Raw genomic sequence first — 26,026 nt, forward strand, 5'->3', positions numbered from 1 at the left:
AAGCTGAAGGATTTCCCTCCAAACTCTGCTAAACCTGCAGCAGTCATCGCTCCCACTGAGCAGCTTTGATCAGGTGTGTAGCAGCAGGTGCTTCAGGCATCCGGCGAGGACGGGCCGAGACCTCTCCCCCTAAACTTGGACAGCTAAGGCAAAACTGGAGCACCAGCGCAGCCGCGTGCAAGACACCCAGGCCACCGGCTCCACATTCTTAATCACACTGTGGAACTGATTCAATTCATTTGGCCTGGGAGCAGATATGGAGCCATTACGTCCTTATTAACAGAGTGCGGAGGTGGAGCCACACCTGAATGCTCTTGGAATGGGCACAGCGCTCAGCTGATTCTACTGCAAGAGGGACGCTGTGGAGGAGGAGGGGAGGGGAGGGGGGAGGGGGCAGCTATTTAAAGATGAGGGGGCTAAATTTGATTAATCCATAAACTGATTTACTAGGTCTGATAATGTGCTGGTAACACATCCACACAGGGACTGCTATGATTATATCAGTTATGGTTCATGGCCATCTAAGATAAGGTTAAGCTCGGGGCTCAGAAGAATAAAGGGGCATAATTGAGTTAGCATTACGCCGATACCATGTTATGATTTCAACCAATGTATATAAAGTGTGACATGTACTTCAGCTTGAGGGCAATTGGCAGTGGGCAGTTAGCACATGACATGATTTTCTGTTATCCAAACCCAGTTAATCCAGGTTATCATTCAATTAGCACAAACCTGACTGTGTAGTAGGCTCTTTTAATTGAACGTTGGTTTTTTTCCCCACTACTATGTATTACGATGTTTTACACGACTGAAAAAAATGGGAATTTCCCAATTCTGATTTAGCTACATTCAGAGCTTCACCTAGCATGTTTTTCACTACTGTATTATTTGGCTCCCCGAAAGTAGTCAAATATTAGATAGAAACTGATGATAGAAATGACATGACGCACTCCCTCCATGCATCATCTTGAATGTGCAACTTCTAAGAAGTTGCTTACCTTCCAATTGGTGCTGGACTGCCACACAATGACACAACTATTCAGCCTCCACAGCCAGGCTTTAATGAAACGCAGTGCTCTTAAAAAAAACAGCATGTGTAATCAGAAAATGTTAGTCCAGTCTGAACTGCCTGTGTCACAAGGCAACAAAACAACACCAACTTGTTCTCGACTCCATAGAAAGAGAAACATGGGTTGGATATACTGAGTGACGGCTATAAATAAGACAAGAGAAGAAAACGTGCGAGCAGATGGATGGAGCACAACGTGCCAGCTGATGTGACAGTCCCATGAGGGAACTGTACATACATCACCAGACCTCAAGAGGAGAGGGAGCAGGAAGCCACTCCTCGGCTTGGTGGCTGAAGACGGATCGCCAGGATGGTATTTCCGGAATGTTTAACCAAAGCCTCGGGAAGCTCGAGGGATGCTGAAATTATACACCCCCGCTCACAGGCTGTGCAAGTCTGCGAGCTGTTACTCACGGCTCAGAAGAATGCAATTTATGCATCTGTTTACTAACACAAGCACTTTGTTCTAAACCCCAGGAGGGTCACGTTCCTCTACCAAGTCAGTTTCAATTCCCCATCAAGGTAAATACTGTGTGAAAGCGTTCCCACAACCTGGCACAGTATGATGGATGCTGGGTTGAGTTTTCCAGACTGATCAAAGAGAGAGTTTCTTCTGTTCCTACACTCACATGATACGTGGGGCTTCACGGTTCACAGCGCGCCACATGCTGACGTCAGAGAAGCTCCACACATGGAGCGGAGGGGACTCGTAAAAACATCAGGCTGACATTACATCAGCTGCTGCAGAACAGACACACACTCTGGAGCACAGATGCACGTGTTTACCTGACCAACAACACGAATGCAAAACCAGGGAGATTCTTTTGTGTGTTCTTTTGCGTGACAAACAGTATCCAAAAAAAGTCCAAAAGTATTCCTGTTGAATCTCAACAATCTATTTTTAATAAGAAGCACTTATTAGTTTTTTGAGTAAGATCTGCGCAATCAACTAATAATTACAAGTTGTGAGATAAGAAGAGAGAACAAAGAGGACAAAAATACATCTGTGAGAGTGAGAGGCAGCTACGGCACCACCGTCGCCACCCACCACCCCCTCGGGCCTCCCTCTCAGACACATGTGTCATTAGCCATCCTTTCTCTCAGGCTTGATTGATGTTCCCTCTCCTAACACAGCCATGCATCACTAATCATTTCATATGAGACTACGCGCAAAAGTGGGAAAATTGACTAACCATTAAGAAACCATTTATTGCCAAAGGACGGCATTAACTGGCTGACATTGACTGGTGCTTTCATTTAAAGTTCACCCTCATCAATGGCCAAGGAGCTGTAAGAATGTTAACATGCCCTCTGTTTATTCAGCAGAGGAATATAGAGATATCTCAACCTGTCTGACTTCTGTCTGCTGCAGCTGCCTCTCTGCTGTCCAGGAGCTTTTTTTCCAGGTGCTTGACCAATCCAATATTAGCAGTCCGCTGCTGATGAACGCATTTCTCACTCTCGTTTTCGTTGTCCGAGCCGTTCGGTGTTTGGTCAATTGGCAGACGTGATGTGCCCTCACGCTGAGACTGGGCCCTCGCTTTTCCAGTGGAGTTGCTGAATGTGTGGGAGAATGATAAGCTCAGACTAGGGGAATCCTGAGAAGGCTGTGAGGCATTTTGTGAGTAATCTGACCCAGAGGGCAGGCTTAGGCCGAGCCATGTAGAAAAGGACAATGAGCCAGAGCAGTGGAGAAATTCATACACAGCGGCTTCCCCCCCAAATGACTTTAGACACGCTTCCGTCCGCAGAAACAGATTATTGCTGTTTATCCTCTTTTCATTCTGAATTTTTACATGTGTGAATCGGAGTCTTTGGCCTGATAATGGCAGTTTCTCCACACCTCCCTCTCAGCTATCAGCAGCCCAGGCACTCCGATGTGTACTTTTAAAAAAATCAATTGCTACAGCTGTGAGATGGGAGTGTAATACTGAATACATTTTGTGTTTCCCCCCTCTAATCTTCTCCCTCAACATGTCAGACAAATTGTGCTGCCTCTGCCAAATCTAATAAAACTGGCCCCCTTCTCCCCACAATGTGCGCATATATAGGCACACAAACAAGCCCAACACACACGTGTACAGGGGAGGGGGACAGACTGGAAGTGGAGGGAGATGAGGATTGACAATGTGGTGAGTGGTAATCACAGCCAGGAGAGGATCAAATATGTATGAAAATACCGTGTTGTAGAAAAAAGCGTATTCTTCACACCCTGGAGGATAGACACGCATGTAATCTGTATGCCGTCTGTCCCCGGGCCCTTGTGTTCCTGCTCTTCAAACTCATTCACCCAGACCTGAATCATTTGTGTTTTTGTATTGAAAGATAACAACTGCCCACAATGCATTGTGGCTTCGACCATTCAAAGCCCTGCTTCCCCCTGTGTCATGGTTAAGTCCCCTCTACTCTACCACCTCTCCCATCACATTTCTTTTCCAGTTTGCTTATCGTCGCCGCTCCCTCTGAAATGCCGGCACTTCCCCCCTTTTTCAGCAAAACTGCAATTCCAACCAATGCGGATAATTTATGCGGCGATTTATCCCACCACATCTCGTGACCACCTGTCATGTGGAGATAGCATTCTTGGAACTATTAAGTCGATGCAATTACCAGACAGGGGGGTCTCTGGTTCAGTCAGCATCTTAACACCTAGCAGCCTTCCACCTTATGACTGTGTGTGGAGGCCGATATTACTGTATAAGCAGGTCTGCTGGAGCCCCAAAACCCCCTCTGCCTGTGAGATGTATGGACTTTAGACGTAGGAGCTCGAGTGTCTCACACAGGATCAGGGAGAAGGGGGGAACAACGTTGGAGTAAAATGAGCCATCATCAAAGCGTGTGCGGAGGCTTGCCCATGCTGCAAACGGCGCTGGAACGGCAGAGCGTCGCCGTCTTTCTAATGACAGCCAATTTAATTGAAAATCCACTTCTTTGTCTGAGAGCAAACAATCCAGCGTAGAGGAGAGGGGGCACTCCTCTCTGGCTCACTAGTTAATGGTGAAATACCAGTGGGAGAGAGGGAGAGAGAAGGAGAGAGAGAGAGAGAGAGAGAGAGGGACAGAAAGAGCGTAGAGGAGAGAAATAGAGTGGGAGAAATAAAACAGAAAGCAAAGAGAAGGAAAGTAATAAAAGAGGGCGCAGATATGGATGGAGAAAGGGGGAATTACAGATTGGACTGAGATAAAGAGGCAGAATGATGTGAGGGTGTGAGAAAGAAGAGGGGGGGGAGAGATAGCACGAGAGAGTGCAGAGAAGGGGGGAAGAGGGGAGGGGAGGGGGAGAGCCGAGTAAAATCCAAGCTCAGCAGTCTTCCTCGGGCTCAATTTCCAGGACATGATTAGTTTGGAGTGATGACATGTAATGGGTGCAATAAAAAAAAAAGGCCGCTTCTCTCACTCTCCCTCACTAACTCTCTTGTTCTCTCAAAGAATCACTCTGCCCAAAATAGAAGCCTTGCACTAAAGCTTAAAAACTCTGGGGACTGGTAGCCTTCATCTCTCCTTTTGTTCCACAACTGCCACGCTTGTAAACCGCTACTAAAACAACCCACTAAGTATCTGTCTCTGTATCTCTGTGTCTTCCACTGCAAAGCACCCTTGGGTAGCTCCAGCCAACTTGCTATCATTTCTTAATTCTTAACTTGAGAGCTGCTCCTATAAAAACGTGTCGTCGCTCCCTATGGTGGGAAACCGCGGCCACTTATTTTCACCCTGCACGCTTATGTTGCCGTCGGTGGCGCCAGCTGAGCAAAAAGAAAAAAACAACCTAATGCCTCTCTCATTTTCTCCTCTCTACCAAGGAGAGCTGGTTCACATTGATCTGTATGGATCCTGATTAGCGATAATCACAGCTCCCTGGCTGGCGCGACCTCTCCGAGACTCATTTGTTAGCATTTAGACAACAATAACAGAACTTGTTACAGTAAAGGGCAGGCTTTGGAGCCATGCAGCATACATATTTTGTTGCCTTCAACGGGGATCAGAATTTGCAAATGGGATGAACATTAATAGCACAAAAATGGGGAAAAATTGTGTTGTCACAACTTTTTGGCAGAATTGTGCGTCTGTAATGATTGAAAATGCTGCTTTGAAAGCACGCTGTATCCATTTTCAAAGGAAGGATGTACTGTAGAGAGAAATAGATATCTGAGAAGAGAGCACGGAGAAGAAAAAAAAAAGGAAGATTTGGCCATTTCTGCAGGGAATGTGATGGTTGGTTGACACAAACACAAGCCTCGCCTAGCAAAACACTGCAACCACCCCCCTGCGGAGAACTTGGGACTGTGATAACCACGGAAGAGAATGGAGAACAAAGGGAAATGAAAAAGCATGAATACATCAGGAAGAAAACTAATTGACTTCAAAACACTTGCAAGGGGCTTTGGGTTCGTGAGCTCCCCTCGCATGCCCTCCCCTCCTCTCACTGCGCTCACTTCCATCAACTCATAACCTACTCTTCCACTCCTTTTGTGTTGCAGTTGTACTCTCTTTCATTACCTCTCTACAGTGTACAATTTCTCTGCCGCCTGATAGTATCGCGCTCATTATGAAGCAGTCACTGAGCACAGAGTGTCTTCTTAACCCACCTGTGCTCCTGATCTCCTTAACCTTAGACAGACTGGACTCTGGCCGCACTCCGGCCCCCTGCTGCTGCTGCAGATCTCCCAGACAGGGTGTCCTGGCTTGGCTCTGCCCAAGTGAGCAACAACCTGGTCTCAGCCCTGCACACCAGATTGACTCTGTCTGTGTTAACACCCTGTGGCTAATGTAAAAACACTCCATCTGCTTATTCTAATCCATCCAGCCTTAATAAATGTACAGACTGTATGCGTTTGCTTATGTGTGGCATAAGCCCGGCTCTGAGGGATGAGATCACGTGTTATCTGATAGATGTGATTAATTGATAGCATCGCTTTTATTATGAAGCCTTTGTGTTGTCCTATCACCTGATGATCAATGATAATAAAACAAATGGCAAGCTGCTGTTGCAGAATCTCTCAACATATTTTTGTCCCACAGGGCAGACAGACATACACACACACACACACACACACACACAGCAACATCCGCTGCGATAACAACATCCACAGGAACTACACTGCAGCACGGAGAAGTGGAAATGCACACATGCAGGTGGAAAAAAATCATGCAACACACACACGTTCAGTCAATCACCACAGTAACTCAGACGCTACTACTGTACGCCGACGTGCGAAAACATCCACACTCGCACGCGCACACACAGAGCCTGAGGAGAAACATGAAAAGAGATAGAGGTTAAGAGTAAACATCACTGGGAGGATCATGAGAACTCAGCAGTTTGGGGATGCTAGGAGATTAGCCGCGGTTAAACAGAGCAGATACATGTACTAAATATGCTGCAGAGTTGTTAAGCTTAATCGCACACATCCGGGGGATTAGCCCATATACTTGTTTTAAGGAACCTTTTTGCGAGCCAACGCTGTAAACAACACATTAGTGGGCAGAAAACAAGAGTCACACAGACAAGAGGATGCACTGTCACCGCAAAACAAGAAAGAGAAGCACCGGCGCTGCTTTTGGAAGAATTCAGCAAAAACACGAGGGAGCCGAGCCCTGATGCAGTGGGACCTGTGAATGTAGGCCAAGTGTGTGCACATGTGCATTTGCATGTGTTAAGGGTGTGCGGTATACTCGCGTTTTTTGTGTGTGTTGGTCCTTGAGTGTATGCAAAATGGCTCACATGTGCAGTAACAGTGTGTGTGTGTGTGTGTGAGAGAGAGAGAGAGAGAGAGTGTATTCGGTGTGCGAAGCCTCTGACTTTGCACATCTCACACATGCTGGATGAGTTCTTTCCCTATAATCTCATTTAAATCCCCTTCACACACCATAATTCAATTCTCTCTTCTAGACAATGACCATGTCATCTTAATCTGGCAGGTAGATTATACAGCATCCCACACAAGACTGCTAATGCTGAGGAAACGGCTCTGGCTATTGTACGCTCCTTCAAGGTTGGATGGGCTGCTATAGATTGCTTTGGAGGATTGCTTCTGCCACTCATGTTTTCCACCAGTGGTTTCTTTGCTGTTAATCTGAAGAAGTATTTTCCCCCCTCTTCTTGCTGTTTGGAAAAACCTGCCTGTGTTTTTTCTGTGGCTTTGATTGGTGAAAGTTCAGCAAACCCCCCAATGACACGCTGCTCTGAATACTTTTCTCTGCTCGTCTGTTTCCTTACATGTGGTGTGGCCTCTGAATATTCATAAGCTCCCTTCAACAAGAGCCACCAATGTGCGAGCTTTCCCATCACAGGAAGGCATCTTGTTCCGAGGCCACAGCGGTTACACAACCCATCTTGACCAAAAGGCGGACCTGTTGTTGTAAATGCTTGCAGGTGTTTCAGCCACGGAGCTGTTACAGAGCTGCTGGAGATACGGCGTTGGCAGAGAGCACATATCTAGCTTACGAGCTACAGCTCCCAGGAGACGTAAGTGGGTAATTGAGCCAAAACAAAACCAGCTAATAATCTGTATTTCTACAAATCCTGCTTGATAGTGAATCAGATATAATTAGAAATTTTAATTACTGCCAGTAATCAGCTAGAACATTGAGATGAAATGGAGTGGCAGGTGTGAGCACACTGGTTGTCTGGCTGTGAGGACCTGATGCCGCCCCCATCAAGTCTCCCCCCTAGCCTGCTCAATCAGATTATAGCTAAACCATCCAGCCATAACAGGGCCTATAAGTCCTCCTTCATGACTTAACCACTTATCCCACCTTGATCCACCCAGCATGGCTCCCCAAGCACTGGGCCCAACGTCCCAATTTTTAAGACTACCAAAAAAAAAAAAAAAAAAGTTAACTTCCCAGTGTATCAAGACATAAAATGAGAGAAATTAAAAGATTATGTGTAAACCAGTCAGTCATGTGGACACATTAGCATTTTAACGAGCAGCCCCTGAGTGAGCCTGCTCCTGCTTTCCAGTCCAGCTTCCTGCTGACCTCAGTCTAAATGCTGAAACCAGAGCCTCGGGATCACAGGAACGCTAATGAAGTGTGATGCGGGCCAATGTTACGGGAGAGATGCACGACAGCATTTCAATAGCTTACATGATTTCACCCCTCCTCCTCCCACCACCACCACCCCGCTCCGTAAATCATGGGTCAGAATTCCCTGACGCAGTCCGGCTAATGAAAAGCAGAAGCCCAACAACAACATTCCTACAAAGAATGGCACAACAAGCAAACAGATACCAGCACAACTAAAGAACCGCACCATGAAAAACAGCATTACAGACCAACCGCAGACCTCTGGATTATTGTAAAGAAAAGCCAGTGGGTGCAGACAGTCATTAAATTTGCTTATTTTGTATGAAGCCACAACAAGTCAGACTTTGAATCATAAGTTTAACTCCCACAGACTTCTAAAGCTTTCTTTTCTTTTTTGCCTAATAAAACATAAAAGAAAAATCTGCTTTGTGCTCGTCACATATTTTGGCAGGCGTTGAGTGTTGACACACGGTATTGAGGGCCTGTCAATAGCGCCAGGAACTGGGGTTATCTAGTGAGTAATCATTTAAGGTGAGGCCAGCAAACGCAAGCAGCAGCCAACCAGCGCTGAAGCAGAGGCTGCTACAGCGTATGCCAAACTGTGATCCAAGCATCTACGTATATCATGTGGCGTGACTGAGCCGAGGCAGTGATCACATCAATAGTCTACTTTCATCCTGAGAGTGTTTGTCTCTTCAGAAGTAGATTTGACTGTGGAGCAGAAGGTTCCTCCTGCCTCCGGGCTGTTCCTGTGGAGGTCTTTCTCCTCCTCTGATCAATCCCCTGTGTCTCTTTGTGGGTTGTCCAACAGGCCGGCCAAGCAGACAGGCTCAGTCAGACATGCTTTTCGCCTACTTTCGTCTTCCTCTGTGGACCAGAGGGAAGTGCTCTCCAGCTGGACTAAGTTTGCCTCCATTCCCCCTTTATCTCTCCAGTTGCAGGCTGCAGTTGTTTTGGGTGACACAGTGCACGACTTGTATATTCGCCATGTGGAAGCGCATATGGATGTAAGCGCCAGGGTGTTCAATACGTCGTAACCTCCGAGGAACGCATCATGTCTCTCTGCAGAATACGTCTCCGTGTGCATGTCTCCATTGTGAGCGTCTCAACAGAACAATGGGCGCCAGTGTGAGCCGGCGCTGTAAAGTGGTCTGTGGTGCGACCAGGTGTCTCCTGAGTGGATCCCAGGGGTCCCGTGTCAAGATATGCCTCTGATATCCTAACACCTTTCACTGCTTCTGAGGAAGGAGAATAACCTGAGAGGCCCCTGAAGATCACATCCCACCACAGAAAAATGCTAAACACACAGAAAGACATCTGTTGAATTTTTCAGACACCGTAGAGTCAAAATATCCAGCGAAGCACACACTCCAGGCAGCTGTACAGGAGCGTACAGATCGACGTTTTCATATATCACACAAAACATTATTCATGGACACATCTTGATTTATATGAGCTGCCTGCTGTGATCTATTCACTAGATTTATATCAATATTATACCCGTGAAGTTAAGTCTTTTCATGACTCCAGCCTCTGACATTCTACAATACAGCTCAGTGAGTCTATGCACTGTACATGTTATTTCATGTTCTACTGCCAAAGCTAGAAAGCCGACCAGTGTAACGTTACTATAATCTCCACAGCAGAAATGAAGCCTCGTGATCCACGAGGCTGCCAGAAATCTGAAAATGGATCTGAATAAATTCCACATTAACTTATTTATATACTGAAAGTTTCTTTCAGCATCCACTATAAAGAATTATCAGCAACCCCAAAACTACTGCTGCTTTACCAGTTTTTTCCACTTTGAGTGTGGTCAAAGATGTCAGGTAAAGGAATCATGGAATTTGGTGTGTGAGCGGCTCTTTGATTTTAAGATATTAATCCAAGTCTGTCTTTGTACTTGCGCCTTGCTGCTTTTCCAGATGGAAACTAAAATAACCTCAATTGCTTTCCTTCGGAGAACTTTTACTGTAGTCGGAAACACTACTTTTTTGTTAATGTATACTCCATCGCACTGTGTTCTTAAATTGGCAGCATTTGCAGTCTCCATAAAGTTAAACTAAGAAATACAAGACTCACAGTTGTCTGCAGACATCTAAAATAGGTCTGTATGCCAACCCCCGGTTGCCGAGTTTTATCCTCGTCTGGTGTCCCCTATATTCAAAAGGACAAAGCAAGGTTCTCATAGAGGCAGGGTGCTGCTGTGAAAAGAGGAAACGGGGCTTTGTTTGGAAGGACATGGCTAAATATAACCACTCTCACCTTCCATTCTGTGTCTGCCACCAGTTGTACTCAGCCGAGGTCCCAGTTGCACCCTAGTCACAACCAAATAGACAGCTGGCAGTCAGTTATGTTCCCTCACTTCACACTGTGAACAGGGTCCCTCAGCACCTAGCAATGTCAAATGCACCATTCAGACATCCCTAAATATTTAATCAGGACAAGTAGAAGGCAATCTCCTACATCCACTAGCATTAAACATTTAATACCCGGCTGGCATGATATCTAGTCAGCTGAGATTTAGTCGTGAGACACGTCCAACAGAGAGCCGCAGACACTTGTTCTTTCCTAGTTAAATTACTCAAAGACAAATCCCAGAGCAAAAGATACAGAACACAACCCTCAACGATCTGACACACCCACCCACACACACACACACCCACACACACACACACACACACACACACACACACACAGGCAAACACACAAGGTAAATTCCAGTACAAACATATATCATCTGTGAGAGCTGAAGCAGGTAGGAGACTTGGTAAAATCCCATCAGTCATGGCTTTGGACTAAGGTTAAAAGCAGGACAGCCTCTGTCAAAGCACACAAACCAACCAAGGACAACGAGGGGGGGGGGGGGGGGGGCCTGAGGGCAACATGCAGCACCACAGTAAAGATATAAGTCCACACAAGGTCAGAGCTGCATGGTTATGACGATATTACAATACAGCCCATGCATGGAGTTGGCCTTCGCAGTTAAAGGGGAATTCCATCGATTTTACACATCAAAGTCTGTTTACAGCTCTTGGGCAGTACAACTGCATAAGAAGAAAAGGTTTGTTTAAAGCCTTTTGCGGCTCCATAGAGGGCTGCACAAAATGTACTGGCTCTCTAGACTACAGGTCTGAAAATGGAAGAAAACCAGGGTGTTTGGAGTTAGGAAAGAGTGAGCTTATGAGACCTTTGTAGCCTGCTCCTCATCTCTGCATGAGGCGGCCAGCTTCAGGCTACGTCACTCGCTACGAGCACAGTACATCAGAGTCTCTGACCAAACTAGTCCAATTGAAATTTTGTGTAACAATGTGTAGAATTAAAAAGAAGAAATCTCTGGTTCTGCTGCATTGATTCTTTTTTTTTTACTCACCACTGTGAGTCCCACAGTGATATTAATGTGTGACATTAAATCAGTGGCGTATTCTTTGAATGGAGGCTGATACTAAATGACTCTTAATAAACTGATACTATTTTAAAAGGACAAAGCTGTCTGCATAAAATTTATGCAGGCAATTGTACGGCCTGGTGAGCTGTTGACAAACGAGCAGGTACATGGTACTGGAAAGGAGTCAGTGGACAGTGACTGGTAATTTGTCCAGCAATGAATCATCTTTCAGGAAACTTGGTGTATACATTAGTGCATCAGGTCAGTGAATTACTGGAGCCCTAAAGTCTGGACCTGAACAACAAGCATGTTTGTTTGCTTGATGCGAACATGTCGTCAGTTTGCGGAGGAAGGTGACGTGTGTGGTCCGGGTCGATACTATCAAGTGGTATCAAGTATACAGTGTATACTATACATACAGGCACAAACACACACAACACACACACAGATACAGATGCAGATACTGGAGGTGACCCAGCGCAGTGACAGGATGGGACGTGACTTGATTAAGAATGGTGAGGTAAGAGTGATAAAGTACCACCTAAATCCACCCACATCCTGTGACCCTGCAATAAGTCAAACACCAACGACAGCCACATACACCATAAATAATCCTGTCTGAAGTCAGGCTGGAGCAGCCCTCCCTCTGCTCCCGCTCAGATTCATTCTTTGTCTAAATGTTGGACTGAAAGAGGAAAACTTTGCTTTCAGGAAAACAAACACAAAAAAGACATCGCCCATATAACAACTAATAAGTTGTTAAATGTGGCTTAATCTAACTTTCTCTCCTCCTGGGTCACACATAAACACAAATGGCACACAAACACACCGCACTCCACCTCGTACTTGTGATAATTCATGCAATAACACCCAAACACATGAACACATCATGTGGGGTTAATAGAGCAGGTGTCCACTGCAGAGCTCCCTCTGTACCCTTGGCTCCCGAGCCAATTTTCTGGGCTAATTTGAATAAAAAAATCAGCAAACATTTGCTGGACCATTCAGGCTAATGTTCAATCTGCTGCTCTTTGACACAGTGCCACCATACCGTGCATCTCATTTCCATTCCTGAAGCCTCACCACAAACCTGCCAGCACTGCAGTGTCGTGTGGTGGAAACAGAGATGGGAAATTATGGGGAAGAGGAAAGGGAAGAAGGAAGGGTGTGTTGAGGTGATGCGGTTTTATTCCAGCATTCGCATTGCAAAAAAAGAAAATGCCACTTGTGCACACAAAAGTGTCAGCAGAGCATCATCAAGGTCAAAGGAGAAAATAGAATTTCTGTGTCTGGTTTTAAACAAATCAGCACAGGTGAAGGAAGAGAGCAGAGGTATTACACAGAAAAAATAACGGTGTGGAAAATACATGAAATTGTAAGGGGAGTCTGGTAGCATAGGTAAACAGTCACCACAGCTACAGGCACGGGCAAGATGCTCCAGGAGGAAGCACACACACACTCACACATACAGGATGTGTATATATGTGCGTGCAATTGCGCATGTGCTTCTCAACTGATGTGTAAACATCTTACATACACAAGCTCACAACTCCCAACCTCCCAGGACATAAAAAGTGAAGCGGGGAGGCAAACTGACAACAGAAGGATAGTCTCTTTTGGAAAAATAATAAATGAGGAAAGAGGATGGAGGCAGGAAAAACATGCTCCCATGATGATATACCGCTTGCTTTTACACTTTCCACTCAATTTCCTCCTCTTATTTCGGCACCAATCCCGAAGATAATATCTCTCTCCGTCTCCTTCTCTGTTCCAATGGCATGATGAGGGTTGCATAAAATTAGCTGCTTGATAGGGGGGAACGTGTCCGGGGGCAACATGGAGGACCTTGTTTCCAAAGAGTCTCGACACACTCTGCTCAACCCCCCATATCCCCGAGTAACAACACAAGATCAGATAGAGAAAGGAGAGGCCTGTTTAAAATAGCACCCCACAGACACTCTTCTGAAGATTTGAACAACCAGCAAAAAAAAAAAAAAAAATACGGGGCATAAAATTATGAACTCGGCACTGACATTTTCTCCATGCTCGGTCTGTCATGTAGTCTCATTCCATCCAAAATGAATTAGGTATCAAGTAGTAAGTGGGGGTTGTGAATGTTATGTTGTTTATCGTGGTCAAAAGGAAACTGAAGCTCTTGTCAAAAAACCACAGAGGTGGATCTGTCATCTCATACCCTTCATGCACTTGAAAACAGACAGGTCGGAGCCTTAAATGCTCCATCTACTTTCTGGTATCCAAGTCCAATTACAATTCTTCCCACCAAGCCCTTTCTTTCCACACTCTCACGGGCTGTCAGATTCTGATATGGAGGGCGTTGCAATATTGAAGGTCGGTCAGTCTGCGCACTTAACCTCATTTCCCAACACTCTTCTCTGCCTCTCCCAGTAGAGCCTTTTGATTGGTGTCCATTTGAAAAGCGAGCTTTGGGTTTGATAGGAGGGGTACGGAGGGGTAGGGGGAGATCAGAGCTGCCTCGGCGTAGCCTGAGAAAGGAGCTTTTTGGAGCACGACTCTTGACTGCAGTCAGTTATAATGGTTTTCAATTAACCAAGGGAAAAGACTGAGAACTAATCTGGGCTAGCACAGGAGAACCAGTCATGCAATATTCATGTACACAAACTAATGAAAGCCCAGATTAGCCTACATATTTACATGGGGTCGGTGCTGTGTCGTCCACACATTAAAGGAGTCTGCTGCCAAGAGGGGAGAAAGAAAGAGACAAAAAGAAATAGAAACAGAGCCAGCGGAAGAGGGTACATTGCGAAACTGAATCAGAGTGAGAAGAGATAATGAAGAGCAGAGAGGAGATCAAGAGAGGAGGAAATCAAGGAGAAAGAATGAGAGGTCAACGGGACACAGGGAAGACCTTGAACGAGAAGGAAATGGGATCACGAGATAAAGAGGTGAAGAAAACCAAGAGGAGGTACGACTCCTCAAAAGAGATTAAGGATCATCTGCATTTTGGCTTTTCATCTGCCGTCACTGTAATCAGTCCTCTCCAAAGGCAGACACCAGCCCCCACTCAAAATGACACCAATCTGAATGAGTGATCTTGACAAATTGGGCTGCTAGGGGAAAAAAAGAGGGTCCTCTTTTGACTGAGGAGAGGGCTGCAGACAGTGGGGAGTCTACGGCAGGACAAAGATATAACTGTAATTGGCTGCTACACTCTCCTCCCTCCCCTAATCTCCGACCACGGAAAAGTGGCGGCTGGAGAAAATGGGACAGCGAGCACGAAGAGACTGCGGCAACAGCATAAATGCTCTGCAACCACAAATTTTCAATAATGCCTGAAATGTTATGTACACGCATCAGAACAATATGGCAAATTCACCCGTAATCCTTAGTAGGTCACAAAAGACTTAGAAGACTTCAAAGCTGGATTAATGTGTGACTGGACATACCAATTCCACACTGGGTAACTTCTTACCAAGCATTAACATTGTATGTCAAACAAGAAGCTAATCATGGGTTTAGTTTGAAAATATCCTTTGACCTTTTGTAGAGGTCTCAGAATTAATTTTATGCTCCACAGATATCTAATTTTATGCTTTTACGGACTTACACATTTGCAGAATAATGGAAATGTCCTGATATTTTTCTTCACTTATAGGAAGCCATTGAGCCTGGTGTGCTGCAAAATGCTCTGTGCTAACTGTCGGCTTCTGTTTCATTTCACAACCAGTATATATGATGCTTGTATACATGTGTACGCTGCTGGCTCTGCGCTGAAATGCAACACAGAGAGAAACAATTTTTTCGACTGATTTGTGGAAGAAAAAAACCCTGAGTCTCTTGTTTCAAGGACCCAGGGAGATTAATGAATTCTGTGGCTAGCAGGTTCTCCCCCCACCCGTCTCTACCTGCCTCAACTTTTGGAAATGAAATGTGAGAAATGGGCCAATTTACAGCTAAAGGCTGTTTCTTCCTAAGAGACACTGACATAAAGATGGAGTACAGAGGATATGCAGAGGTAGATGGGGAGAAATGAGGGGTTTGAATTTAGACAGAGGGAGAGAAAAAAGGCAGAAAAAGATGTGAGACAGGAAAGCAAGACGCTGGCACTAATATGAGTGTCATCTCTGAGGGTAGACAGAAGTGCTTGAATTGCATTTTTGGCCTTTAACTTCTCTCACACAAAGAGACTGGAGTTGTAGAGCAGCTCTTGATCTTTCCAATCAGCTACCATGACAAGAGTTGCTCAGATATTCAACATGCAGAAACAAAGGGGGGTGTCAGCATGAAGAAGTTCGCTCCACTCTGAGAAGTTTGAAAGGAAAGCATAAAGAAGTTGGGAGAAGCAGGCAGAACAAAAGCGGTGGAACGAAGGACGACAGAAACGAATATGAGAGGTCCTCCGCCATCTGTTCACAATTATGTCTGGAGTCCATACTGCAGCTTAAGTACTCTATAGCCCACCATTTCTTAGGGTAGTGCCATAGCTCTCATTGTTCCCCCTTTATAACCCAGCATGCATGATGCAATTTATGTTCATCTCATCACGTGTTTGAACTGTTGCCTACAGAAGGAAACATGAAATATAGAGGGGGCAGACACCTACAGAAACCAGGTCACTGTTTCCTCAAGCTGTAACTCTCTTTAATTCATAATGAATTAAATGATGAGACATCTACAGTGTGTGACATCTACAGACGCTGTGGCATTTCCATGGCAGAAAATGCAGAATGTACATTGATGGAGACAAAGCGTTCTGCCCTGACAAGTCCTCGATGGAGCTTTAAGAGGATGAGACCAGGAGGTGGGTGGGAAGCAGGGAGGGGTATCATTATAGCCCCCACTCATCACCACCACCACCACCACCACCAACTCCTCATGGGACCAGTTACATTTTCATTTGATAGGAACTGGAAAATCACCATCTGTAATTAGATTACACATAGATAGATGGAATGAGAAAAAAATGTTAGTTAATTAACTCAAAGCATATTCTAATCAGGTTTCATAACTCCCCCTCCTCTCAACAACCTCCGATCTGAATCCTCTCACAAATCCCCCCGGGACTCACCATCACACAAGCCAAGAAGAGACGGGCACTCAAACAAGATCATTTGACGCTAATTTCCCAAACAGGAAAGCACTTAAAGACGCACTCTGATTGAGACAACGAAGCACGTGCATCAATACCTAATGAGAGAGAATGGAAGTCACAGAATGCGTACATACCGGGTGATCGGCAGAGAAACATCCCTCTGTCTTTTGTTGTTTTGTGTATGTTTCCTGAGATGAACGGTTCCTGTGCCAGGGCGACAAGTTTCCGTCATGGCAGGAAACGAGGACAGGGAATTAAATGAGTCTCTCTTCATGGGATCGGGGACAAGTGGCTGTGATAGCAGTCAAAGAGGTGTCTCTGAAGGAGTGTCACCCGCCGCATTCGCATCACCATTATCTGTCAACCTGCCAGTCCATCTGTCTGTTTGCCACACAGTGCTCTGAAGACTGACAAACTCCATTTACAAAGGAAACATGTGTCACATGTGCGGTGCAATGAGGAAAAAGCAGCGCCCTAAATGTGTTGTGCTGATCCACAAGTCTGCTATTGTTCAACATTTTTCATCAGTTTCTAATTATTAATCCTGTAGTGGAAATAAAGGATCGCAAAGTATTTTCTATCAAAGCCGCCTCGCAGACAGTCATCAGACTGACAGCTCAATCACGCAGCCATTACATTTGTCTCTCACTTTGATTAGAAATCCATTTCAAATGTCAAGTCAATTTTTTTTTTGTCAAAACTAAGCACAACATGAACAAGAAAACAGAGGACAGCCACTAAGACGAGAAGAGCAACAGATTAGATGTCAAACTGTTTGTGGGTATTTCTGCTCTGACATTAAGGTATCCAGTTAATTACCTGCATCAAGGTTTGTTTGTTTATTTGCCCAAAGGACTATGCAAAAAGTACTGAACCCATTTACACCAACCTACGTAGGTGGAGGGATTGTGTATGGTTCGTGCAGTCTTTGACGAAATGCATTCTTGATAAAGTTATTGCATATCTTAGAAAAAACAATGCACAGGAGAGATTTGGTCAATTTCTATCGATTAAGGCCTTGGACCATGTAATTCATTAACTGAAGCAACAGGGAAAAACCCAACTTATTAAATTAGATTTTTAACACAGCGCCAGAAAGACACACTTTAAAACACCAACTGGCGGAGCAACTCGCAGCATTGTCAACAGATTTGCAGCAAACCTGATTTTACCAGTTTGAAATAGTTCCTTTGGGACGTGGAGCAGTCTGGCACATGGAGGACCGCTTTAATTTCTAAACACCTGCTCACTCTCTACTTAGGCCACCAAATACAACCAGCACAGAGCCTTTTCTCCTCTCCAACAAACAATCCTGGTCTGCCATTTCACTGAGAACCACAGCCAAGCCATCTCCCCTGAGTGTACCCACGACGTGCGTGTGTATGTGTGTGTGTGTTTGTGTGTGCGCGTCTGAAGAGCCACCATCACAGCAGCCTGCACCTGCTCTGCCTGAGGCCCTGCTATGCGAGCTACAGGAGCAGCAGCACAATGCGGAGCTGGAGGAGCGAGGGGATGGAGTGACAGAGAGCTGGGGGGAAATGGATCTTTTGGCTTAAATGTCAACAGTTTAGCTCAAACCAACTGCAGCGCATTTTTTGAGAACCTAATATGAATCCATACGAGTTTCAAGCTGATAGCTGTTGAGCTCGTGTGCAACTGCAACGCTATAAATAATACAATGTCCCAGTTGTTTAGAGGAAAATACAATCCGAGGCTTCCAGGTAAGAGGTTTGTGTGCAAGTTCAGCTGTGCATCCTCGCAGACGGGCAGCTTAGCCTGTTATGGGGATGCTGCTGCTGCTGCTGCTGCCGGTGAGAGACTGATGGACACACGCAGTTGTGTACACTGACAAGACTCAGGCATGGATAGTTTCACATGTCCGGCAAGGCTGTGTAACAATAATGTCCCCGGGGCACTGTTGCAAAACCGTGCAATGCCCAGCGGCAGCAAAACAAGAAGCATTCAGTGTCTGTAAAGTATAATGTATCCATTCGTTATACACAAGGCTCAGCAGGTTGAGTCAGCACCTCCGTACCTGAACTGCACCGCTGCTTCATCCAGTCCTAATGGGGCAGCTGAACGCTACTATTCTGTCAAAGATACTATTGCCTGGAAAATACTAGCACAGCAGTTGCAGTTTTCTCTTGCAGCTGCTAAAAGACAACATTGTTCATAGCAAGACGAAGAGGAGGGGCTTAATACACACTCCCAAATGTAAATTGGGAGGGTAATTTCACACCTGAAGCGTTACACCAACTGTTGTGTGCCAAGTTACAGTCTTTTGTTCCAATGAGTGATTATGTATCTTTCTTTTTTTTTCTTCAAGCCCTCATTGGAGCAGCTGGAACGAGTGAATATACTAGTTTTTATTGCAGAAGACTGAGTAGCATTCAAGGCACTAAACATGTTCTGTGCAGCGTGGTTTCATCATGCAGAAACACCCAGACAGGTGGCGAGGGCAGCAAACACATTTTTACATGGCTATAAAGGCAGACATTACTTAAAATAATGTAACGTCACACCATAGACATTGTGTAGCGTCTGGCCGGGGCCCTGCAGCAGCGCTCGGCCTCGTAAGGTATATTTAAACAGCTAAGAAGCCGCTGATGCTTGAGATTTCACAGTGGTAACTGGAGCACTCTCCAGACTGCTCGACAGTATGCGCTCTAATGTGGCCTCTGACCCCGGTCGCAGGAATATAGATCAAGAGAGAGGACTGGAGGAGGGGAATGACAGGGCTGGAGGAGAGATGGAGAAGGCAGAGTATTTCAGTATCTCTGATGGATGATAATGTTTCACAGTTTCCATCAATCATGTCCTATCTGACACCAGGATATCGCTCACCTGTCAAGACAACCATTTGCCAATAGACTTTGAGACAAACACCATAAACCGGCATTTTAAAATGCACCAATACAGTACATGCAGTATGCGGGATAAAAGTTGACACAATATATTCATGGAGGGTGGGGAAAGCATCGAGGTTCAAGTCACATCCACAAATGTAGCCTACAGACATCAGCGCAAGCAAACAAACAAATCCCCATTAGGTTTAAGTCGTACACAACCGGAGGAACATGCACAACAGGAGGTGACAGAGTTGGGGTGAACACAGAGGAGCCATAGAGAGGGGGGGGGGGGCACAGACAGCATTATACTGTAAGTAGCCATGGCTCTGTTAGACTGCAACATAACCCCTAGTTAAATATATAAAAATCTATGAGGCATGAGATCATTTGAGATGGTGAAGAATGGGGGGTGGACCACAGAGGTTTGTTCTGTGGTCCTCATTACTGAATCTATCTCAGCGTGCCTGTCAGTCACCACCTGTCTGTCTGCCTTGTTAGAGGAGCTGGAATCATGAATCTCCCTTAGGAGACAAGCCCCGTGGAGGATATGGAAGCGCTCCTGGCCCACATATCTTAGCAACTATAAACATATGCCTGACATAAGTATCCCAGTATAAGCCTCATATAAATAAATCCAAACTTACAAGAGGGAACGGCAGCTAAGCTGAGCCTGAGAGACAGAGAGGGAAAAGGCGTCTCAGTGGGTCGCACTCAGCACCATTTCTCCTTCCTTCCTGCAGGGTTTTACAGCCAGCAGTAAAAAAAAAAAAAAGAACTTTCCTTAGCTTCCTTCACCACCTTCAGGATGGCAGGAAAACGTGAGGAGAGGGAGGGCCAGATAGGCCAGGGTGACGATGAGGGGAACTAAAACAATCTGCTCCGGGCTAGGTTGTTACTGTGACCCCTGGGGGAGCAGTTTGTGTGTGTGTGTGTGTGTGTGTTTGTGTGTGTCTGCTACACCGTTGGACTGTGAAAACACAGCACAGCACCTCAGTTCCTTCTCAGAAACCGAATGGAAGAGACAAGCCGAGACTGATTTGCTTCTCTCTAGCACCGTGTGCCATTTAACCAAGTGGGCAGTTCTCATGAAGATTCCGAGGTTAATTGACTCTTTTATTTTTCACACTCAATAATCATCAATAATCTACTCTAGAGCAAGATACTGACCATTCAGGTGCCCGACCAGGCCATCAATCCAAGGAATGGAATGTCTAGTCCTGGCTACATGAAGGCTACAGCTAAGCCATGGACACACTCCTGGAAAATTGAGCCTTCAAAGACGGGCTTATGAATCCCATCTCTGACAAAAGAAGAGATGGAATTAGTGGGATTTAGGGGCATCAGTATAAGGCAGGGTGGTATTAGTGGTGCTCTTCACACGTCTCCATCCAGGCTGAATCACAGGGCCTTTTTAAAGCACACAAGCAGCGAATGTCTGTCACAACATACAGCACTGTGTTGGATGGAGACAGCTGCAGGGCCTGAAGACTGAGCCGATGCTATGCCCGGCCCACTGGAACCAGTCCAGTGCAGAGTTATAAAGGAACGTAGGAACTGCGGTTTTGGCAGCTGCACTCTGATAAATGTTGTGAAACAGAGACAAGTATGCATGTTTTTCAAGCCATATGCTGAAAGGGATGTGGCTCTAGTGCCATTGACAGTGCCTTATTCAAAACATGTTTTAGCCAGCTTATGTCTGAAACACTGGCTCTCTACAGTATATGCAAGACTGAGTACATAATACAGAAGCTTAACCAGTGAAAAGAATGAAAAGAATAGAGCTTAAGTCCTGCAGAGGACTGTTCCACCTCATAGAACAAGGAAATGTGTTCCTATTGATGTGGTCCATCAAGTCAGGCCCGCTTTATTCCCTGTGGAGGCACCCAGAGGCAGGCACCTCCTGAGCCCTAAGAGCAGCTGACCACACCCCTGGAACAATGACCTCAATAAAATCCAACATAGCTCCATTTGCTCAAACAGAACCACTGGGGGGTAAAGGAAAGCTGCAGCAAATCAGAAATGAGTGCTCTGAGGCTTGCAGGAAAGCATTACAAATGGACTGTTGTATACATAAATCAATCTTAGCATTTACCACTTGCTATCCAAAAATCCATCTCCACGCTCACAGTGGGCCGCGCAGGTACCAGGAATGAGGATTAATGAGAGCAGGATAGCCTAGTCACCATTGTCTCCATTGTTTCTCCTGTTGGATTTTGACAGTGGACTCCCCAGAGTGCCTTACCCGGCATACCCCTGCAGCCTGTACATACTGCAGACCACTGCGTCACAGCGAGAGCAAGGGGAGGCCTTGCATTCCAGGAAGCTCTTCTTTCTGTCCTCCATCTCTGTCGAGCTCTCCCAATGGGAAGCGCTGGACTGGGATTAACAGAGCGAGGGCAGCACATAAATTTTAGCCATATTGCTGAGTCGCTGTTCCCCACGCAAACCTCCCACCCCTCCTCCCCTCCCACACACACGCACACACACACACTAACACACACACCTCCTTACCTGACCCAATCCCCCACCCCCATCCTATCTTTTCACAACCCAGGAGGATGGGCCAGGAGGGGCTGGCCACACAGTCGCAGCCCGTTCCACTCGGCATGCTGGGCCGTAAATACTGCACAGCATCGGGAACAGCAGGTGCTATCACTCCCTATCATTAATTATCCCCACTGCATCACTCTAGGGCCTCTCACTCCAAACTCCAAATCTCCTGCACCATCTTATTCTTCAGCCCCCCCACCCCTTCCCATTTTCTTTCACTTTCAAATTCCAACCATCTCAAATGCCATCAGCGCACGGAGCTCTACAGCAATTCCATTTCTTCTCCTCAATATCCACCCACCTACCTACATTACTTCCTACAACCCTACACTCTAGCCCCATTCATTTGTCCCCTGATGCGTCTCAATCTTTGTCCAGCCATCTCAGCCTCTCCCAAATGATTCCTCTCCCCCACTGACAGCAGCCGAGGCTGTTTTCTCCTCTCCTCAGATGTGTGTCTTCCAGCACTTCTCTTCACATTCTGACGGGTTTTCCCCTGCTGTAAATGTATTCCAAAACTGCTGCGCTGCTGCCAGCCAGGAGACGTCACAGGGACTGATGGTGCGCTGGGGGGGAGAGACAGCCCCCTGCCCCACACCGGAGAGCTCATAAATAACACCAAATCAAAGAGGAAAAAGCAGCACGAGAAGCTCCCCGAGATGAAAAGTCAATGAACATGGTCAGAGATGTAGGAGTGTGCCTGCCGATGGTTAAGGTCCGAGTTCCCATCGAGAGTGGCCCCAGAAACACGAGCAGGGCGCCCTGTCCTTCTCAGGTGAGAAGGCTTTATGTCAACTGCGTGAAACCCGCAGAAACATCTGGCACAACCACAAAAACAAACAGTCGCTTCCTTCTGGCTTGGTCAGACTGCCACAAGGCATAATGTGAGCCCTAAGCGTAGAGCCTGGGTCCGTAACATGAGACCACCCAACATATTACCGGGCTGCAAGTATGTTGGGCTCAAGATAACACAGGGTGATGATGACTTAAAAACACATCTGGCAGCAAAAAAAAGAAGCATGGAATGTTTTTCAGCTGTTGCAAAAGAAATTCATGGACATGGAAAAAACATAGTCAGAGTCAGTGTCTGATACAGACAGGTATAAGTCACACAAGCTACTGGTGTCCATAATTCATGTCCAAACCACATTGGACAAACATATGAAGACACATAAACAGTGTTCCTTTTACCCAGTGCCTTAAAAACCAGCAATTCCACAGAATGTAACCCGTGGCTGTTTGTTCATTTCAGGACACTTTTAGGCAAGCTGCCATCTCTTACCTGGCCTACTGAGTTAGCATTCCCCCAGGACAGGTACTGTCCATATTTTCTAATGCTTACCTTCCTCTACAATGGGACCAAAGAGCACTGCAGTGTCCGCTGCTGTACACCCACCCTACTGCACTTATGCTATCAGGCAGGACAAGAGCCATGTTAGCATTCCCCAGACTCAGACACAAAACATAAGTGTATCTGTACTTTAAAAGGAAAAAGGCCAACTGTGTATTGTTGCACTCGGCTTTTAAGCTGTCTGTGGGGGAAATATTGATCATCACTGGGCTGACAGCCTTATATAACATCAGAAAACCCTGGTCTATGGCAGCCTCTTGTCATCTGCCTCCCCCTTCTTCGTTTCAACACTTTTTCCTAATCAGCTCAGATGTTCAGGGCATCTTCAAACTGCAGGAAGAGAAAGTTAATCACCTAAATCCCCTGAAAAAAAGAGGGAACTTTACTCTCTTTATCTGTTTCCAGAAGAGATAAGCTATCTGCTGGCAACAATTAATGGAATTGCTCTCTCAACTCTTCATTGTCATAGATCTGGAATTTTGACTCATTAGTGTAATCCATTATGAAGAGGCGGACACCGGACACAGTATAATTCTCCTACACTTTCCATTGATTCCCATCGACCTACACCTGGAGTAGAGAGACAGACTGCAAAGCTGATAAACAAGAAGTGAGAATGGGGAAATTCAAGGACCTTTAGTGGCATTAGTGTGAGCATGTTTTTCTAAGAAGAGCACTGTGTTGTAAAGAAATCACTTCCTATACAGTGCGGAGCACAATAGCTGTTTTCATTCCAATGTCTGCTGTCTGGCTGCTATTGGAAATATCATCCTTGGCAACAAACTAGAGTCCAGGGTGTAGGGACAATGTCACAAACACACATTATATGGATGGCAGGTGATTCAACATATTGAACGCTGCTGTGTTTTCTCATCTAAGTGCTTGTGTTCATACATATGCATCTAGCATCCAGCCTCACCAACAGGTTAATAAATCAACATCACACAAAACAAGACTAACCACTTTGCACCTTGATGAGAGACACCAACATGAGCGATTCGATGGAAAGATAATCTACATATGAAAGACTGTGTTACTTTTAAGATATTTTCAGGTTGAGCACATGTGACTGCACTGAGGCTGGGAATCAATTCCTGCAGTGTGGAGAGGCTTTTAGTCCTCAAAGGGGGGTCTCGTGGATGATTCTGGCAGATACAATGCACAGCTGCAGAAATCATTAGGGCACGCTCACAGCTTTTATTTTCTTTGCTGATAATTCAACATTAAGACGCTTGATTTTGATCATTTACTTTCATCTCTTCTTTCAGGGTGAGATTATCCACATTAATGACACTTGATGTGGAACAAACGACATACAGAAATTAATTAAGGCGAGAGGAGGCACAGGTTAGAAAAACCATGCACAATTAAGTGGATTTCAGCTTCTACCAGTAGCTGTGGTTACACTGCCTCTGGTAGTGGTTACTTGTTCTCTTTATGGGTGGTTATAAAGACAAAACATCATCATGTCTCAGATGAGAAGACAAAAATATCTGGGCCAAGGATGAAAACACACTGTGTTTATGCTACTGCTGAACAAAGTCTTTAGGGAAAAAATGTCTCAAATCATGCAAAACAGCTTAAAGAGGAAAGAAAAGAGTTGAACATCCTTTCACTTTTCTTTCCCTGACTCTACACCAGAGCAAAACCCCACTTCTGCAAAGCTGCTTTTTGTCAGACAGGCGCCCCCTGCTGGTAAAAATCCTAACCATAGGCATTTTAGTGCTACCATTTTTTTTATAGACCCCAGATGATTTTCAGACATTTTCCATGTTGTAATACTCCAAAGCTATGAAAATGAAGCAATAACAGAGAGTCAAATTTGAAAAGAAAGGGTATGTCTGAGCACGGAAACAAGAAACTGAGACACATGTCTTAGTCTTCTCAGAGGATCCTCTTTAAAAAAGCTGCAGGTATCTAAGGAGGGGTGTGTTCATTGTGAAACTTTAAGGTATGATTTTTGGTAAGACGGTAACGCTTCACTTTCAATATTTAATTCTCAAAAGCGTGTTTTCTATTCAGACACAGGACTCAACATTGTGTCTGCTTAGAGCTCCAGAGATTCACTGCAGGACACATTAATCACCGATGTCTTGCTTAGTCCAGATTAAGACTGTAGGCCTGTCTGATGTTGTAAGTAGGTGCAGCACATATAGCACACAGGTCAGAGTGTGAGAAATTAGCATGGCAACATATTCTAAGTCCCTGGGGGGTGCATTATTAATATGCAAGCACATTATAGGTGTGAAGAGTGTAGTGCAACACAGCTGATTGTCTCTCATATTCATTTACTGGGAGAGAAAATGCAAAAAAAAAATAGCGAGAAACATCAAAGTAGGAGGAGAAACTTGTCTTTGGCTATAAACTCCTCTTTGGCTACAGTTCTGTACAGTGCAATGCAGTGCAACTGTAGTCATTACTACAGTATCTATAGGTTGTATCGTTTGTAGTAAACAAATGGAGCAGCCAGTCTGTGACCGAGCCCTGTCTTTACAACTTGGGATCAACCAGACAAAACGTCATTAATCGACATGATTGAATAGAATAAATAAACGTCGGACAGACTCACCTTCTTCCGGGGCTGCCATTTCATCATATTTGTAAACCAAAATTGAACAGCATTAAGATATTATATGAGAATGGAATGTAGATTCAAAGAAATCCAGAGCGCAAGTCATGCTGCCTCTCGACTTCCCTCATTTTTGCAGCAGATTTTCTCC

General features: G+C 45.4%; 1 protein-coding gene across 2 annotated transcripts in view; it reads right to left on the reverse strand.

Annotated features, from left to right (window-relative positions):
* Nucleotides 1-26,026, reverse strand: part of LOC310990925 (tetratricopeptide repeat protein 28-like) — a 172,072-nt gene that overhangs the window by 87,748 nt on the left and 58,298 nt on the right. The gene's annotated exons all lie outside the window — the stretch shown is intronic.

Source organism: Trachurus trachurus (genome assembly GCF_905171665.1).
Source record: "Trachurus trachurus genome assembly, chromosome: 9".
Taxonomy (NCBI): domain Eukaryota; kingdom Metazoa; phylum Chordata; class Actinopteri; order Carangiformes; family Carangidae; genus Trachurus; species Trachurus trachurus.